The following is a 21,239-nucleotide window of genomic DNA, read 5'->3' on the forward strand; positions in this document are numbered from 1 at the left end:
AAATATCTTTAGCCTTAAATTTAGTTCCTAGCCAACATCTTTTTTCTTCCTCCTGGGAGAAACATTCACACTCGTTATGCAGTCTACGCTATCTAAGCTGCATATACAATTTTCCCCGATATCAACATTCCGCTCTGAAATCTTTACGGTCTCTTCACGTTCTGCGTCTCACGGCACATTACATTATCCCCTCAGGCTCCATGACGAATATCTTCTCGCTTGGGCGATAAATCAAGGAACCCACGTTAGCGGAAAATACAGTTTTAAAAGAAGGTAAGACCTAGAGTGGAGCCCCAATATACACACAGGTTGGGAGATTACGGGGCGTTTTTTAGCCGCCTAGTGTAAAAATTCTAGAATGTTATGTCGGACAGTGACTAACAGACATCAGTATTCTAATTTTAAATAAAGATATAATAACATTCTTTTTTGTCGCTTTAGAACACCACCAGGCAGCAAACTTTAACTTAAAATGCCAGGTTTACACAGTCGTTATATATCCTTTTATAAATGCTGTAGAACACCAAACCTAACTATGGCGGTTTAAGCTCTGTTATAAATGTAATTGTGACCACCCTAATACAATGAGAAACACAATAGGGTCTAAGCCTCTCTGTTTTTGTCTGCTTTAGTATACAATCAAAGGCGCACGGAAAAAGTGTCCAAATATCTACAACAACTTACATACAGGTAATTTGTATAAATCTGGTGACATGACCCCACACAATTGTAATGCAGAAAAATACCGCATATCTAAAAGGCGACTTTATGTCTACACAGAATATATGCGATTTGCACGGAAGCCTCCTGTTCTTTCAATTAACAGACCACATAACCTTCAGACCACGCGCCATCGCTAGAGGTACAACAGCGCTAGCCAATTGGCATTTCTCAAATACTATTCTATGCAAACAGAGAAACATGAAAGTTTCTTATTATATTTCCAGTTCTAAGGTGAAGGAGAAGCCCTAAACCGGAATTTGGCATATTAAGGCTGCATATCTGATCACCACAATACCAGATTTTGTTCTGGGCCTTAAATTAATGAATTGGTGTTCACCGCAATATAAAGCAAATAAAAGTAATACTACTCTGTTCTGTTTGTTTTAGCATACATTCAATGGCGCACCGAAAAACTTTCAATTCATCTCTAAAAATATATATAATCAGTTATGTCACATAGACTGCAAACATGATTCTACATAACTGCTATACAACAAACGGTTAGTGACCTAACAGGCTATCTCTGTTGTTCACACAGAATACTTGCCACTCATACGGAAGTGGTATGCCTTTCGCCAAAACAGCCTCCATAAGTTAAAAACCGCAGATCACCGTTAGAGGTAAAAAAACAGAAGCCTATTGACATTTTTTAACTTCACCTTATGCCTACATATAATCATGAAAGTTCTCTTAATTTTCCAGTTCTAACGGTTTGACTAAAGACTGACCAGGATCCACATTCAGTATCTACAAAGATCACATTATTGGTAAATTAAGTTGCCTTTATGCCATTACTAAATTCTAAAACTTTTTTGTAAATACTAGTAGCACTGCATGCCTTTAAACACACCTCTCTTTTTTGGTGCATAATATATAAAGGGAACACTTAGGATCTGATTTCTATTCTGTCACCGCTAAACACTAATCTCTCTGATCTATCTAATCCAAACTATCCATAAGGAGGAATCACTAGCTATGAGCAAATAGTTGTCATTTTTTCAAAGTAAAAACATGGGTCTATATATGATGCCAAAGATTGAGCATGTCATGTAAAAGAAATAGTAATATTGATACTTACATGTTCTCTGTTGTACCTTTTACTTTTCAGAAATTTGTCTGCTGCCCTCAAACTTTTTAAATATATTGTGTTGATAATTTGTTGCTTATACTGTCCTTGGCCCTGAGGAAGGTGTTTCTCACCGAAACGTACGTCGGCCTAACATCAATTGTCTTGGATACAAACTAGTTTATTCCATCATAACTAGATGACCCATACCATCTTGGATCCCTTGTGTATTCCACTTAGTACACCTTAGAATTGCCAAATGTATTAGTCTCTTTTGTGTTTAGTATAAATTTGTTTTTTGTGTATGTGAGGAATGATATGTCATTTTAGAATAGTTCATAGTATGATTGCCATGTTCGTATGAATGTATGAAAGATTAGATTAGCTGTTACTAGAGGGCACTCTTAATGTTTCCTAAGAAAGTTTATATGTAAATTGAGTAATTCTAATGCTTGTTCCTATAATGTACAATTCAGTTGCAAAAATGTGTCAAAACAATTCTTTTATATAAAAATGTAAAAATACTAATAAACTTGTTTAAATAATCACCCATATGTTCTCTCTCTTGGCATCCCTTAAAAAATGATAAGATTGATTCAATGTTAAAAAGAAATATAGGTCCTTTTTGAGGTTTCGTTTATTTGCGCTTGGTTTATCTCTCCCCCCTCTGGACCTTTAAGTATCTGGGAGAACTCTTTCTCACTATATTTCTCAACAGTTTTCACTGTAGAGCTATACCTTTCTATTTGCTTACTTCATAGCTCATAGCGCTTATCTCCTTGTTGACAACTCAAATCTCCTTTCTTTTCTTCTATATCATACACCTTTACTCTTAGTCACATTCATAAACATCTCCTGCCCATCCATACACAACTATCATGGATAACTTAAAAACATTCGGCTTCTCCGATGAAGATTTCCTCACTATGATGGACCAAATTACAGGTGGAAATAAGACCAATACAATCAGCACACCTACAACCAATACAGATTGGTTAAAACTTGTCAACCTAAAAAAGAAAGCAAAAAGAATGGAATCGCACGCCTTTTTTATGGGAGAATATCTAAAGGCAGGGGCAATCCCTATAGGACTTAGAGTCAGGAACATGCCGGCTCTATTTGTGGAAGTTCGCAGTTTCTTAGAGCGTTGGTCCCTCATAGCGAATCGCTGTTCACGCGATTGGATGCTCCTTATTATAAACACAGTGAAAGATATGTTGGGAGCACTACAGAAGGAAATCCATGAACTAGAGGAGAAACTAAAGGCAAATCCATCCCTGGATGATGCGAAGAAAACTCTTCAGGAAATAAATGAAGAAATAGTAGAATTTGATACTTACTTAATAAAAAAGAAAATGGACAAATTAAGGAAAGATGTCCGCTGGTTCGCCCAAGAAAAAATTTACCCTTATCTTAAACAAGATTTCTATACGCAACAACAAGAGGATCCAGCTGAAGGAAGCAGATCCTATGATCAGACCTACCATAATTCTAGGTTTGACAAAAGAGTCAGATTTCAAACCTTTTCTAACACCAATTCCTCAGACTCAGAACAGGAAGGAATAACAAATGAGGAGGATTATGACTATGGCTTCTCAAATCACAATCAAAGGGGCCAGTTCTCAGGAAGATCGAATCGAGGCCCACGACACCCTTTTTTATCGAGGGGCAGGGGACGAGGCAGACCTCGTTACCCAACAATGAATCAAAACCAATATCAACAACCGACTTCATACCAACAACCGAACCCTCCACATCCTCAGCCATATGTCCAGACGAGACGACAACAATATTGGAAACAATAAAAAAAACAGACAGAACATCTATACCAATATTTAATCTTTCCTCGCATAATCTATCATCAGAAGAGGTAAGAGTATTGAGCAAAGGTCTATCATACGTCCCGAGTACTGGAGCGAACAGATTTCAAATACATCAAGATATTTTTTCCTTCTTTAGGAAGATCAGATTAAGAAATTTTTTTGACATCAGGGACACAAGCGAAGAAGAAGAGAACTTATCAGGTTGCCATCCCCCTTCCGTTTTTACTCCCACATTGGATATGCTGGGACCAGAAGTCGCTATCTTTGAGAAAAGCGTTCTGAATGAATTAGAGAGAATTCTGAAATATATTCCCATGCCCAAACCTAATTTAGAGAAAGAGGAAAGATCAGCTTTGAAAACGCTACAAGAAAATCAAGACATCACAATAAAACCCTGCGACAAAGCAGGAGGGATTGTGATCATGAATACCAACCAATATGCCGATAAAATCAACCTAATGTTAGGAGTGGAGGAACACTACAGAAGAACGAATAGACGATCTCTTACTAATCTAACAGAAGAGATAAAAACTATGGTGTCCAAGGCCTTTGTAGATGGACACATCTGCCAGAAAGAAATGGACTACCTTATTAACACCCATCCAGTGATACCTGCTATCTACGGTGTCCCAAAAACACATAAGAACACATTGGACCCCCCCCCTGAGACCAATCGTAGCCTCCATAAACTCCAGCACTGAACCCCTGTCTAAATATTTAGACTCCTTCCTGTGCCCCCTTACTACCACATATGCCTCTTATATCAAGGACACTGGGCACATGATTCAAGTCCTTGAGCATTCCCCATTCAATAATGCTACCCAACTGCTTGTCACATGCGACATAGAATCGCTATATACAAATATTCCACAAGACAAAGCACTAGAATCTGTGGCAGCACTCTTAGCAAGAACACCAGGCTCCAGACCCGATACTTTTATTCTAGACTGCTTGAGAATGGTTCTGCAAAGCAACTACTTTGAATTCGACAATGAGGTATACCATCAAGTCAAAGGAGTCAGTATGGGGGCTTCCTGTGCCCCCAGCATTGCTAACATATATATGGGAGAATTTGAGCGGAAGAATATTTATAATGAAATTGCACCTTTTTTTGAAAACATCTCGAGATGGCACAGATTTATAGACGATGTGTTTTTTATTTGGTCAGGCTCGGAGGAACATCTAAAGGAATTCATAGAATGGCTCAACCTGGCGGACATAAATTTAAAATTTACTCAAAACTTCTCCCCAGACAAAGTTGAATTTTTAGATATATGGATCAGACACGCAAATGGAGAACTGACAGTCGACCTATATCGCAAACCCACAGCCAAAAACACCATCCTGGAACATGGCAGCTACCACCCTAACTGCCAAAAAGACTCTATTCCGTTTGGTGAATTCCTACGTATAAAAAGAAACTGCACGACAATAAAGGACTTCATGATACATGCCAACCAGTTAACGGAACGGCTATTGGCAAGAGGATACCCCAAGCGTCTCATACGCAATTCCATGAAAAGAGCAAAATACTATAACAGAGATGCCCTTTTGAATCCTACTCCGAAATTCAAGGAACAAAAACTGGTGTGTGTTCTCAATCACACCACTATCAATAACAAGATAAGGAAGGTGATCCATAACAACTGGAAGATATTGAACATCAATGACCAGGAAAATAAATTGAGCAAACCTATTTTAGCCTTCAGAAGAAATCAAAATCTCCGAGACAAACTGGTGCACAGCAGGCGGAAAAGCAAAGATACAAACAAACAAAAAACAATCGATGGACAACCACTACCAATTGGCAATCACAGATGTGGTAATTGCCATGCATGTGACCAGGTCATACCCGGTGACAGATGGACTTATGGACAAAAACAAGGAAACCTAAAAGAAATGACCAATTGCAGGACTAAAAATGTAATATACCTTATCATGTGTCCGTGTGACATAGGGTATATAGGCGAAACATCTAGAGAATTCCGTATCAGACTCTCGGAACACAAGTCTGCAATTAGAACGCAAAAGACCAATGCCCCATTGGTACCCCATTTTGTCCAATATGGCCATAAAGAACAAGACCTGCGATGGCAGATTTTGGAACATGTCCGAACACCTCCCGGAAAAGATCCAACAATCTTTCGCAAAAAACGTGAGACTTTTTGGATCCATTTATGCGATACAGTGCGTTTTGGGCACAACGAGGAAATTTCCTGGATAGTCACACTCTGATATTACCTTGTCTCTGTAAAGCTTATGTGACTTTGATACCATACACATCATATGAGTATTAGTGGACCAACTGCGCTTTTCAACACTGCAAACTTTCATAAATCTGAGCCTTTCTTTAACCCAGCAAATTAGAACATAATGATATCCCCTTATTTAGTTTAAATCTCATTACACCCGGTCTTATTAAAACCAACTCCAATATGGCCGCCGCAGTATGCACACTCTAACCCTTGTCTGCTAACTATGTTTATGCCTCCTGGAAACCTAAGCAGAGCGAGAACCTTGTCTCTACGCTCATGCACCCACACCTGTTGGTAATTTCCGAGTGGTCTTTTAAAAGGCTCCCCACACGGGTGTAAAGTCTTTCCCTGGGACCAGTCCCCAGAACCCCCGGTTGCCGCAACAGCCGATTATGGAAAAGGTAAGAAATCACCAGCATGCATGCTCCGTTATCGTGGTGTTACACGCTGTAACTATGCAGTCGTATGAAATGTTAGGAACTGTTATGCAGTCCGTGCCCTTTTAAATATCTTTAGCCTTAAATTTAGTTCCTAGCCAACATCTTTTTTCTTCCTCCTGGGAGAAACATTCACACTCGTTATGCAGTCTACGCTATCTAAGCTGCATAAACAATTTTCCCCGATATCAACATTCCGCTCTGAAATCTTTACGGTCTCTTCACGTTCTGCGTCTCACGGCACATTACATTATCCCCTCAGGCTCCATGACGAATATCTTCTCGCTTGGGCGATAAATCAAGGAACCCACGTTAGCGGAAAATACAGTTTTAAAAGAAGGTAAGACCTAGAGTGGAGCCCCAATATACACACAGGTTGGGAGATTACGGGGCGTTTTTTAGCCGCCTAGTGTAAAAATTCTAGAATGTTATGTCGGACAGTGACTAACAGACATCAGTATTCTAATTTTAAATAAAGATATAATAACATTCTTTTTTGTCGCTTTAGAACACCACCAGGCAGCAAACTTTAACTTAAAATGCCAGGTTTACACAGTCGTTATATATCCTTTTATAAATGCTGTAGAACACCAAACCTAACTATGGCGGTTTAAGCTCTGTTATAAATGTAATTGTGACCACCCTAATACAATGAGAAACACAATAGGGTCTAAGCCTCTCTGTTTTTGTCTGCTTTAGTATACAATCAAAGGCGCACGGAAAAAGTGTCCAAATATCTACAACAACTTACATACAGGTAATTTGTATAAATCTGGTGACATGACCCCACACAATTGTAATGCAGAAAAATACCGCATATCTAAAAGGCGACTTTATGTCTACACAGAATATATGCGATTTGCACGGAAGCCTCCTGTTCTTTCAATTAACAGACCACATAACCTTCAGACCACGCGCCATCGCTAGAGGTACAACAGCGCTAGCCAATTGGCATTTCTCAAATACTATTCTATGCAAACAGAGAAACATGAAAGTTTCTTATTATATTTCCAGTTCTAAGGTGAAGGAGAAGCCCTAAACCGGAATTTGGCATATTAAGGCTGCATATCTGATCACCACAATACCAGATTTTGTTCTGGGCCTTAAATTAATGAATTGGTGTTCACCGCAATATAAAGCAAATAAAAGTAATACTACTCTGTTCTGTTTGTTTTAGCATACATTCAATGGCGCACCGAAAAACTTTCAATTCATCTCTAAAAATATATATAATCAGTTATGTCACATAGACTGCAAACATGATTCTACATAACTGCTATACAACAAACGGTTAGTGACCTAACAGGCTATCTCTGTTGTTCACACAGAATACTTGCCACTCATACGGAAGTGGTATGCCTTTCGCCAAAACAGCCTCCATAAGTTAAAAACCGCAGATCACCGTTAGAGGTAAAAAAACAGAAGCCTATTGACATTTTTTAACTTCACCTTATGCCTACATATAATCATGAAAGTTCTCTTAATTTTCCAGTTCTAACGGTTTGACTAAAGACTGACCAGGATCCACATTCAGTATCTACAAAGATCACATTATTGGTAAATTAAGTTGCCTTTATGCCATTACTAAATTCTAAAACTTTTTTGTAAATACTAGTAGCACTGCATGCCTTTAAACACACCTCTCTTTTTTGGTGCATAATATATAAAGGGAACACTTAGGATCTGATTTCTATTCTGTCACCGCTAAACACTAATCTCTCTGATCTATCTAATCCAAACTATCCATAAGGAGGAATCACTAGCTATGAGCAAATAGTTGTCATTTTTTCAAAGTAAAAACATGGGTCTATATATGATGCCAAAGATTGAGCATGTCATGTAAAAGAAATAGTAATATTGATACTTACATGTTCTCTGTTGTACCTTTTACTTTTCAGAAATTTGTCTGCTGCCCTCAAACTTTTTAAATATATTGTGTTGATAATTTGTTGCTTATACTGTCCTTGGCCCTGAGGAAGGTGTTTCTCACCGAAACGTACGTCGGCCTAACATCAATTGTCTTGGATACAAACTAGTTTATTCCATCATAACTAGATGACCCATACCATCTTGGATCCCTTGTGTATTCCACTTAGTACACCTTAGAATTGCCAAATGTATTAGTCTCCTTTGTGTTTAGTATAAATTTGTTTTTTGTGTATGTGAGGAATGATATGTCATTTTAGAATAGTTCATAGTATGATTGCCATGTTCGTATGAATGTATGAAAGATTAGATTAGCTGTTACTAGAGGGCACTCTTAATGTTTCCTAAGAAAGTTTATATGTAAATTGAGTAATTCTAATGCTTGTTCCTATAATGTACAATTCAGTTGCAAAAATGTGTCAAAACAATTCTTTTATATAAAAATGTAAAAATACTAATAAACTTGTTTAAATAATCACCCATATGTTCTCTCTCTTGGCATCCCTTAAAAAATGATAAGATTGATTCAATGTTAAAAAGAAATATAGGTCCTTTTTGAGGTTTCGTTTATTTGCGCTTGGTTTATCTCTCCCCCCTCTGGACCTTTAAGTATCTGGGAGAACTCTTTCTCACTATATACCAGTGTAAGCAGCCCTGACACGCATGGCCAAAGGGGCCGGTACATATCCATGATGAGATTAAAGCACTGCCACAGAGATGTGACAGAAGCAGATTCCAAAGCATCCCTTGCACATGCAGAGTTTGGTGGAATCTGCACCTGGCAGACTTCCTATTCCACTACAGCAGCCTTACACCTTGCCAAACTGCTGCAGATGAAGGTGGAATGGAAGCAGGAGCCGGGAATGTCGTATGTCTGCATTATAAACCTAATTTTACACCACTCATGAAACACATGAGATTGTTTTACTGAATATAGACACCGATATTACTATGGCATACTAATATTGAGGACAGAATATCAGAAGGTAAGTGCATATAGGGATGTATAGATTCACTATACCTAATTCCACATCTGTGTACCTTGACACTATATGTAGCCGTAAGTAGATATAGGTTAAGCTAGGTATAGAACATCTAGACTTAATTACCTGTCAATATTTAATTTTCAATATTCTGTCCTCAACATTCTGTCCCATCGATATTGTGGATTCAATAATCATGGAGCACACCAACACATGAGAGGTGGAGCAAAGAGCAACATTCCTACCCTTTTACATCAGCCGGTCCCTTCCCCATGCTCACGTGGCTCAGGTGATGCAATACATAGCAGAGCAGTGAGTGCATGTCCAGTGCACTGCTATGCAAGGAGGGCAAGGTTGAAGATATGAGTGCAGCTTTTGTGCTCACCAGATGTCCTGATTATGAATGGTGACCTAATATGGGAGTGCTGCCCTGCATTTGCAAAGGGTTCTTGCTCCCTTATAAATCTGTGGCAAAGCATGTATTCAGTCGGTACTTTGCATTTACTGAAGTGAAAAGCATTGACTGCACTCAGGTAACCTACAACTCCGAGCTGTACTTGTGTGATGCTGAATGGAAGCAGTGGTGTTGAGATCCTGTATCTCTTTGGTCAAGGTCCTATTGGACAAGACATTTCTTTCTGATTGCACCATGTGACCTAATACTGATGGGGGTATTCCCTGTCATGCACTCGCCATCAGTCCTTGTCTCCAACTGAGTTTTCCCTATCCTTTTCCTGTCTCATGACCACACATACCAGAAGTGGCATCAAACTACAGATCCTTTCACTCATACACATTGATGAACCATTCTCACAATATTCTTATTCATCTGCCTTGAACCCCAAAAATATTTTTGCAGTAAGGAACATTTGCATAATAATATAATAATGGGATGATTATGGGGGAGTGCCTATTTGCTACAAACAGGAATGATTTTAGGTAAACCTGATCATTAATAAGGGTAGTGTACATTAAATGCATACCTTGTTTACATAATTATATGTACACTGGCTCATATACGGAGTTGTCCACATGCAACTAAGAGGATAAAACTTGTCTAAACGTGCATTAATAACTGGCTGGCTCACCAGAGTCTCCTATGTCCACTCTCGATTTTTGCATCGGCGCACGGAAGGATAATTACAAAATGTAAAAATGTTTCCATAGCTGTCATCAGCTGTTCCACTTCCACTCTTCAGCTGTTCATTAAAACTGGCACCTGCCCCATTCTGCCTTTAAACACTGATTGGCTGTGGACTGGGTTCCCCCGTTGCGAGACCCCTATACTAACGACTTGATCTATGTTACCTCACGTCCGGAGGGGTTTCAAGCACAAACTAGCACTATTGCATCTGATGGGGAAATGTGGTCTGTGTGTTTTTCTTGTTTTGGAAAACCAATAAAAGATTTAAACCATAAACACTGATTGGCTTATTTATGAGAGCCCTGTGTCACTTCTGCACCACGTAAAGTAGTACATGCCTGACCAGGGCTCTCATTTCGATTTTTGAAGCTGCCTGAAGACACCCTGCGAGGCTTTAAGTGGCCTCATAAATCATGGGTAAGGTGGCACAGAGCAAATTTCTGCGTCGACTTACTCTGCACCCAGGAGTTGTTCCATGGGCGTTGCAGTGAGGTTTCCCACGCAATACCCATGAAATTTGACGCTTCCCCAGATTTACAAAGTGATGTAATCCTGGGGAAGCACTAAATTCATAGGCTTCCTGAGGTGAGGTATAACAAGGAGAAATATGTTTATTTCTCCTAGTTTTATCCTCTTTCTGTGTGTGCTGCATTCTGCAGCACTCATAGAAAGAATAAAGTGCCTTTCTGCACAAAAACAATCCTGGATGCAACGGAGGCACCCTTGCACCATGGTGAAACTCTGCCTACGTTGTCGATAGGCGGCCAAAACGGCACCAGCGAGGCAGAAACGACAGGTATGCACGGTATTGCTTAAATATGGTGCATTCCTGCCCTTTTCACTCTGGTGTAGGGCAGTGCAGCAAGCTGCCTTGCTCCACTGCCCTATGCCAAAATCCCATGAATGAGGCCTTAAATTCTTTAGATGCACTCACGTGGTTCCGTGCCCAAACACCCTAGTTAACAAGCCCTGAAGAATCTGCATGCTCTTCAGTTTTGACTACTGCGGGACATCATAGCGAAAAATGTGCATCCAGGCTCATAGAGCTTGCTCAGTTGAAAATCCTATGTCCAAGCTGAGCACTCCTCCCTGAAAATGTACCTTAAACCACTAAACATGCTCTGACTTGTAGGGCCAGATTCACAAAGGTAAACATACCTGTTTCTGTACGTTTATATTTGTGGTCACAAACTACGAGTTATTAGTAAGTTTACGAATGCAGAGACTCGGCTGTTAGGTTGGTAAATTTTGCACATAAAAAGATAGGACAGGCCGTCCTTCAGAAGCCAAGAATGAAGCCCAGGTATCCCAGATGTGTATGCTGCTTCAGTACAGTAGACATGCAAAAAGTTGAAAGACTCTCTCAATTAAGTTTGTAGAGAGTCTGCCAATTAAAGAAGGTCAAGACGCAAACGAGGAAATTAGAGAATGGTCTATTTAACAACTGATTTATGATTAATTTAAAGACTCAAAATAAGCTGACAGTCAAAGAACTAAAATGACTAACAGGCTTAGGGGTGGCATGCCAGATCTGTGGGGCCCTGACCCGCTGGCACAGGACTGCCCACCACATTTATAGGTCCTCGTGTCCCCGGCAGTGATCTTTGTGATGAAAGTGACTTTTCTGGTAGGGCATGGGATTTCATCACTCATGGATGTTGAGAAGGCCAGGAAGCCAGCATGAAAGTGCCCTGGATTCTTCCCCATAGCTGGTAGAACAAATATACACATCCTCTGATATCCTGACCAAACTGTAATCCAGGACATCAGTAGGACCTCAGTGAACTCTCCAATCTTTGGAACAACATAACTGTGAGAATAATATTTTTAATAATATGAAGGAAAATAAAATCCTCACACCTATCCAGAAAGATTGTAGTTCCAATGGAATACTAAGGGAGCAACAACGTATAAGATCCAATCTATTATGTATCTGAAGGTGGGGCTCAACTATGCATTAAACTCAAAATTCATCCTCTCTCAAATTTGCACTTAAGAAGAAAGCTTAGCATTAAACTCTCAGACCTATCTGTGATTGCAGTTCTAAGGATCTTGAAACAAAATATTGCTCAGCCTTAATTTAAGGTTTAAATTCCTTTTCAGGAAAAACCCGGGACATGCCTTAAAAGAAGTGTAAATTCGTGTTAAACAATTGTAGTCCCATTACAACAGTGCTGTACATTGACACAATGCACTCTGCACTGGCCTCTACCCTTGAGAGAGTTACCTTATGTGTATATCTTGCAAGCCATAGATGTGCCTGTTGGCGCTAGTAATTCATATTTAATGGTGCAAAGGTCTTTGTTAGTCAGGACCATGGTGAGACTAGGCAATTATTCCTCTGGAAAGCTCAGAATTACAGATGCCATTCTAAAACATTTATACAGACCTTCCTTACCTGTGGCTTCAAGCTCAGTTCTTGGAGGTGGAACAGTGTTGATGCTCTTCCAATGCTTATTTGGAATTTAAAGGCTACGTATGTCCTTTTATAAGGCAGTCAGTGATGAGCAGATAGGTTAATTGTCTTTCAGTGGGTGAAGCTTCCTAGAAGTACTAGGAAGAGAAGCACATAGCACTCCACCTGAGTGACGCATCACCAAGGTAAAGTATGAGAGGGAGAACAAAAACAACAATGTAGAAAATGGTGAGGCTCATTTGAAGATAAAGAGATACAAATGTCAAAGAATGACAAAGAAAAAACATAATGGCAAGGGAAACTAAATTAGAATAAATGCCACTTGTATGCAATGTTAAGTTTGAAACAGCATGAAAATGAAAAAAGAGAAAATGCACAATAGGAAACTTAGAAGGAAACAAATGCATAAAATCAGATATCTTTTTTTCAACTCAAGTCTGAGTGCATGTTTATTGTGGATGTTGGAAAAAGTCAGTGAAATCCTCTACACAGGACCTTTGTGCCATGTAATGGTGTTAATGTGCCACATGAATTTACATAAAAAGTGCAACTATAAAGAAATATGTACAAAAATGTAAAATTGCTTGCGTTTTTAGGGACGATCTCTTGGGTATAGTCATTTCAACATGTGCCACAGTGGTGCTATAGGACTTCTTAAATGAACTGTACAAATGTGTAGGTTTCTTGTGAACTGTCTGCACGGTACACGTCTATCATATACCTACAGCAAGTACCAAAGGCCCAATTGTAAGAGAGGAAATATAAAACCCGCGCATTCATGAGGAGCCTGCTTAATAAGCTATTGTTTTATATTTCCTGAGTAATTGTAACTGGAACAATTACCACTGTCATGTTAGGTGTGTGGGGGTAAAGCACCTTTACTACGCATCCGTGACCCCGCATGCTGTCACAACGCGGTCTTTATAACGAGCACGTTATGAGAACGCATACCATCACTCCACAAGTCGTTACAACGACTTGCGGAGGGTGGAAAAGGTGTTGGATTTAAAATCCAACACCTTCCCTAAAGTCTGCACAGACTGGAGTTGGAATAGTAAATTTTACTATTCCAACATCCAGCGCCCCCCCTCCGCAAGTCGTTGTAACGACTTGCGGAGTAATGGTATGCGTTGTCACAAAGCGGTCGTTGTTATGACCGCGTTGTGACAGCATGCGGGATAATGGTATGTGGAGTGAAGAGGCATAATCTTGACGGGTGCAATTCTGACTACAGATTGCGTAATCTCCCAAAGTATGCTGAAGATTATGTTTACATTGTGTCATCTGGTAAACTGGCAGACAGGTTACATGTATCACATTCTCTATCTGATCTGAATCACAGTACAGTTTAACCTCGACTAAATGCATGCTCTCTTCTATTTCCCATTCCTATTTACTCTAAAACATGCAAATGTATTAGCATCCTGAAAAGAACATATCTTCCCTTGCTAGAAAGCATTTCAGACAAATATGATTTAAAACATTATTTTTACAAGTGGTATTAAGCAAGACACCTATAGTACAAAGAAGGAGTTAAAAAGAGTACATCTATACATACCATTACAATGTTATGGTACTCGTTATTTTGGTTATAACATTTGTGTACACTATTTTTTTGTAATTGATATTCTTTCATACAAACCTCTGAGCAGAACGGATGAGGCCTCACCCTGAATTATTTGTGGCAGGGTTACCAAATGTCTGTCAAAGATATCTTTGAAACAGTCCACATAACTGTTAAGATGGAAGTTGGCCTAAGGTCCTCTCTCTGTAGAGCCAGCAGAACCGGGACATATCCTTTGCTGCACGGCACAACCCCAAGCAGAAGGGATGCATCGTCGTTTCTGTGCGGATCAGACCCATCATAAAGACATGCATTGCCATCGTAGCCGCAACCTCTTCTGAACCACCACTGTGCATCGCATCCTCGGTGCAGGGCCACGGATCCCTTGTCGACAGCCGACTCCACAACCATTCCGAATTCCACATTTCTGCCATGCAGCTCCTCGGAACCGATGCATCACCCCAACTACACAACGCAACTTCGATGCCGGGATTCGCTTAGCAAGCCCTCGATGTAGATGTGGGTCCTCCAATTGTAGCCTCGCTACATCTCAGAACTGATGCATTGCTTTGGCTGCACAACACATCTTCGAAGCAGACCCTCGCAAAGCTTTGCAACCCAGGATTTAAGGTATCTGTTCAGCTGGCCTATCTCGTTCCCTGTAGCTTACCCGTGCTCCACCGCAGTCCCAATGAACTTGTGACTTTGTCCCGGTCCTGTGTGATCAGATATCCACAGTTGGTGCTTGTGCATGTGGCACTATTTGTACTAAAATCTTTAAAATTGGATAGCTCCAACTACTAATTATTTTGGGTCACTTTGCTCTTGTTATATTTATGTTTAATTTCTCTGTATTTCTAATCTGGTGTGGGATCCCATTTCTGATGGGTTTTCATTGTATCACTGTTTGAAGTGTTTCACAAAGATCTTACAGATTGCCTCTAAGTTAAGCCTAACTGCTCTGTGCCAAGCTACCCGAGGTTTGAGCATGGGTTAACTTAGGGTTTGCTTGTGACTTCACCTTGACAAGGATTGTGGTTGATGTTTGGCCAGGGCTCACACCTGTGTCAACCAATGTTAGAGCTGATAATCTTCAGGTCGTGTTTCCCTAAACAGTTGGCTTTTTCTTCTAGGTTTTGCTAATTCTCTGTCTGCGGCCTTAGGGTTCTGGGCACCTTCCCACTGTAAATGAAGTGTGGAAGTGCGTGCACCTTTCTTACACAAATTAGGAAGTGGTGCTTACCTGATGTCTTAAACATATGTCTCAAGCCTGCCATTGCAGGCATGAGTGTGCGCAATTGCACCTATGGTGTTTTAAACATGTGTTCAGCCTGCCATTGCAGGCCTGTGTGTGCAGAATTGCACTCACACACAGGTTGGTATTTCTAAATGCCAATCCAGAGGGTACCTTTCACTATCACTAGAGCACCCCTAGGGTAAATATTAAGGTGTGAAGCAGGTGGTAGGTAAAATGAAGGGCAGGTACACCTGTGTTCCATGCCCAGGTAGTCAAGAATACCCATGTGTGTTTTCACTACGTATGAGGTCTGCTCTTCCTAGAGGTTAACATGGGGGAATGGTACGAAATTACTTCACGCTGAAATAGTACAGCAGCCTCATAATCTTTCCTGTCGTTGAATTCACAATTGCAAACCCTCTCCTGTGGTAAAGAAGAATTTGCCATCACTAACATAGAAATGCCACTTCTAGAAAGGGGGTATTTCTATGGTTTAAAACTATTTGTGTGCCTTTTAGTTTGACGTGCTTGGATTGGGGATTAGTGCACAGCTACTATTAATGTGGGCTTTTTTCAGTAGAGGGTGCTCCGTAGGTGGCCGCCGTCGTCCCTGGGCGCCTACAAACAATTGCTAACAGTGTCTTTAGTGAACCACTGAAGACATCCCTATGGGCACTCCTTGTTCTCTTCTTTGGTCAAAAGAAGATTCCAAACAATAGTTCCTTACTTAGTTTCACGTTTTTATTTTCAGTGTTTTTTCATTTCAACTGTTTGTAAAATATTTCATCATATTTCCATCAGCGACACAATTTCTATTCAAATCCAATGCATTTCGGTCGTGTCAATCCCGCCCTTCATCAGGGAATCATATCTACAATCAAAATGTAACATTCATGAGTATGTGTACGTATATTTCAAAACAATCAAAATGTGTGTCTTAGATCAAAATCACCCTATCAAACCTTAACAGCCTGTGTGTTTAATGACATCTATCCTCATTATTATCTCACACTTACGTGTCGCGTGTAAGATGTTCAAGAACTCTGTGGAAAAATAAAATGAAAACGTGGCTATAGTCAAGTGTGCTGGGTCGACGTTATGTTCTTTTCTTATCGTTATCGTAATAACCCTTGCTGGCTTTACCTAACACAAACTAACCTGAAAAAACGCTGTGGATGGCGTCTCTCCGGTATCTGGTCGCCTATCTTCCCGACATATTCCTGTCAGTCAACAACCTCCTCTCGGATTGCTCACCCCTAGTATCAGCTACACGAGCCGCTATAGGCCCATGGTCCGATCACGTGACTCCTAATCCTTCGTGCAGACGTGTGTGCATCTGTATTCTAATGTATCGTTATCCACTGGGAAAATGTCAAATCTTTACTGTTGGTGATACTATGTGATATTGGTAATGCCAAATACTAAATTAAAAATAAAAGTGATAAAACGTGACGACCATTCCCCACCCGGGGATTGAACCCCTCCGTTGCTGTCAACCAAAAACTCAAGCTCCTAACAAGTGAGCTATCTTTAGATCCACTGGGTGTGTATGTAGAATAGTGATCTAAAAATGAAGTGTATACATGTAAATACTCATATCATAACATTTCTACTGTGCAGTAGTCCTTTTATCAGAGCAAGGTGGAACATATTAAAGTCTATTACAGATAACATGATAGTTCCATGCGTTCATTTAGCCCAGCCGGGCTCTGGGTGCCTAATTTATGAATCCAAAAATGTTCTCGTTGCAGCATGGCTTTGGTGTTATCCCTTCCTTCAGTCTTTTCTACAATCTCCAATATCAAATACTTCAATTGTGAAATATTGTGTTGTGCCTCCATAAAGTGTGAGGTCACTGATGATTTGATATTTTTCGTCCGGATGTTTGATTTGTGTTCTGTTAATCTCGTCTTGATGCTCCTTTCGGTTTTGCCGATGTATAGTTTCCCACAGGGACATTTCAGTGCATAGATTACGTTTTTTGTTTCACATGTTGCATTCACCCTCAGTTTAATCTCATGTCCTTTCATGGGATGATTTATTTTATTTCCTTTTATAATGCTGTTGCAGTTCCCACAGTTTAGACATGGTTTCGTACCTTTGAATTCTTTGATTTTTTGTGGACAGCTTTTTAAGATTTCGCCCAGATTTTGGGCTTTGGTATATGCAAATATTGGGGTTTGTTCGAATGATTTCTGAAAATCTGGTTCTAGTTTGAGCATCCTCCAATGTTTGGTGATAATTTTTTTTAAGTTGTGACTTTGTGTGGAATACTTGGATACTGCTACTATGCGAGCTTCTGGTTGCTTGGATCTGGGTTTTAAAAGTTCTCTTCTTTCCATTGAGTTCACCCGTTTTCTTGCATTTTTTAGAACTTCATTAGGGTAACCCCTGCTCAAAAATCTTGTGGCCATTTCTTCCAAAGTTGTGTCTATTTTGGTACTGTCCGATATAATTCTTTTCGCTCTTGTCATCTGTGAAAAGGGTAAATGTTTTTTCAGACTCGGTTGGTGGAAACTTGTGAAATGTAGCATGTTATTTCTATCTGTTTCTTTTCGATACAAGCTGGTTTCTAGTCCCTTCTCCGTTATGGTAATCCTAACATTCAAAAATGTCCCACGTAAGTTGTATCCGGTTATCTACTCCATTGAATTCCAATAATGCGGACTGTAGTGATTCTTTTGTTGATTTCCACAAGATGAATATGTCATCAATGTAACGTACCATAAACTTGATGTTGTCTTGCCAGATTTTTTTGGAGAAAATGTTTGTTTCTTCATAGTCTCTCATAAAGATGTTGGCGTATACAGGCGCCGCCGAATTTCCCATGGCTGTTCCTGTGAGCTGTTGATACCATGAGTCTTTATACTTAAAATAGCTTTGGTATAGTGTAAATGTCATAAGTTCCATTAGATATGTTTGTAATTCATGGCTCAAATCGCTGTTTAATAAAGCCTTTTCTATTGCTTCCATTCCCAGTAGATGAGGTATCGAGGTGTATAAGGATCGTACATCAGCTGTACACATGATCAGGGGTTCTCCGCTTCTATTGTGATGCTCTCCAGTTTTACCAGAAAATCCGTTGTATCTTTGACATACGTTCTCATCTTTCTTACTGTGGGTTGTAGATGTCTGTCTAGTAGTTGACCTATGGGTTCGTGAATGCTGCCGCGTGTCGACACAATTGGACGTAGAGGAGGATCCAGTGGGTCCTTATGTATTTTCGGTATCATGTAGAATACCGGGCTTTTAGGGTTGGGTTTATTAAGAAAGTTTTTTGTCCTCATGTTTATGACGCCCATTTCATACGCTCTTTCTATGATAACGCCTAAGTTCTTAGAATATTCCATTGTGGGGTTTCCACTCAATTGCATGTAGGTGTTACCATCTGAAATGTGCTCAATAACTTTCCTCTCGTACATGTCTTCATTCATAATTATTAGGGCCCCACCTTTGTCCGCTTTGGTGAACCTTAGGTTAGACATTGCGGCTAATTTTTTTAGACTATCCATGTCCTTTTGCGTGATGTTTTTCTTGATTTTTCTATCACACTTCAATTGTGCTAAGTCTTGTTTGACCATTTGTTCAAAAATATCCAGAGTCTTATGGCTCACTGGAGCCTGAAAAGTACTTGTAGGTCGTAGGCCACATAATTGGTCTTCCTGGGTTTTATCTTGTTGGGGTAGAATGTTGTCAAAGTAGTGGCGTAATCTTAATTTTCTCATGAGTTTAAAAAAACTCACTTGGAGTTCTAGTGCATCTGTGTTGGTCGTGGGTACAAACGATGTACCTCTTTGTAACAAGTTGAGTTCGTATTCACTGGGTTGGTAGTCACTAATGTTTATGACCAGTCGATCTAGGTTTGTGTCTTTTTCTTGTCCTTCTCCTTCCTTGGTACCGTGGTGCTCCTTGTATTTGGGTGTTCCTTCTCTTTGTTTTTGTCTCTTTCCTCTCCGGGGTCTCCTTTTTGAGACTGACCTTGTTCTAAAAAAGGATTCACAGTTACGGGAATGCTGGTGGTGGGTAGTTCACTTGACGTGCTATCTTTTGTCCTTCCTTCCGATTGGGGCCTTTGTTCTATCCGGGTCTGTTCCTGTTGTTGCGAACTTCTCGGTTGTCTTTGAAATCTTTGTGTACTATCACTTCCTGAAGATGAGGTGTCTGTATTCGGAGAGTAAGGGCGATTCCTTCTTTTTTGGGCGTAGATGTCTGCCCATGTGTAGACCTCCCCTAGCTTATAGTCCAGGGTGTCCCTTTTAAATTTTCTGATTTTTCTTTCGTTTATTTCCCTTGTGTGTTTTTCTATTTGATCCTTTATGTCTCTCAATGTTTCTGATAATTCCTCTTCCGTCATCATGTTGGATAGTTCTTTTGACACTTCTGTGATTTCCTTTGTTAGCTCTTCTAATATCCCTGATAATTCCTCTATTATTAGAAGGATGAGGTCCAGGGAACACTTGTTAAGAATAGCGAACCACTTGTCTTGAAATGATTTTGAGTTTTTACAAAGCGAAGGTTTTAAGGAAATTCTTAGGCCTCTCGGTATGCGCTGGGATCGATGATACTTTATGAGTGTACTCGCATGTAGTTTTTGGTTTATCTGTCTCTTGGATAGGTAGATCAATTGTTTAATACTTTGTTCCTTGCTCCGGTTTGAGGATTCCTGCGTGAGTTCATCCCTAATTAAAGCGTAGATGCGATCCGCTTCTGTGTCTTTAAAAGCAAAAGTCTCTGCTCTAGCTTCTGTACTCTTTGTTATTTCTTCGTAGTTGCTCATGATGCGTGCCACTATTTCCCGGGGACTATAAGAACTTGAAGTGCTTGGATTGGGGATCCAAAATCTGGGCGAAATCTTAAAAAGCTGTCCACAAAAAATCAAAGAATTCAAAGGTACGAAACCATGTCTAAACTGTGGGAACTGCAACAGCATTATAAAAGGAAATAAAATAAATCATCCCATGAAAGGACATGAGATTAAACTGAGGGTGAATGCAACATGTGAAACAAAAAACGTAATCTATGCACTGAAATGTCCCTGTGGGAAACTATACATCGGCAAAACCGAAAGGAGCATCAAGACGAGATTAACAGAACACAATTCAAACATCCGGATGAAAAATATCAAATCATCAGTGGCCTCACACTTTATGGAGGCACAACACAATATTTCACAATTGAAGTATTTGATATTGGAGATTGTAGAAAAGACTGAAGGAAGGGATAACACCAAAGCCATACTGCAACGAGAAAATTTTTGGATTCATAAATTAGGCACCCAGAGCCCGGCTGGGCTAAATGAACGCATGGAACTATCATGTTATCTGTAATAGACTTTAATATGTTCCACCTTGCTCTGATAAAAGGACTACTGCACAGTAGAAATGTTATGATATGAGTATTTACATGTATACACTTCATTTTTAGATCACTATTCTACATACACACCCAGTGGATCTAACGATAGCTCACTTGTTAGGAGCTTGAGTTTTTGGTTGACAGCAACGGAGGGGTTCAATCCCCGGGTGGGGAATGGTCGTCACGTTTTATCACTTTTATTTTTAATTTAGTATTTGGCATTACCAACATCACATAGTATCACCAACAGTAAAGATTTGACATTTTCCCAGTGGATAACAATACATTAGAATACAGATGCACACACGTC

The 21,239-nt window shown here is 39.9% G+C and overlaps 1 protein-coding gene across 2 annotated transcripts in view; it reads right to left on the bottom strand.

The window, feature by feature from the left end:
- Positions 1-12,856, bottom strand: part of LOC144824694 (metalloproteinase inhibitor 1-like) — a 56,051-nt gene extending 43,195 nt beyond the window's left edge. Inside the window, exon 1 of one of the 2 annotated variants that reach the window (XM_078683721.1) lies at positions 12,756-12,856. The gene's annotated coding sequence lies outside the window, so the exon portion shown is untranslated. Of the gene's footprint in view, positions 1-12,746 lie in introns of both variants that reach the window. The other variant, XM_078683722.1, reaches the window with a different exon arrangement.
- Between the last annotated feature and the right edge of the window lie 8,383 nt (positions 12,857-21,239).

This window comes from Lissotriton helveticus, chromosome 3_1, assembly GCF_964261635.1.
Source record: "Lissotriton helveticus chromosome 3_1, aLisHel1.1, whole genome shotgun sequence".
Classification (NCBI taxonomy): Eukaryota; Metazoa; Chordata; class Amphibia; order Caudata; family Salamandridae; genus Lissotriton; species Lissotriton helveticus.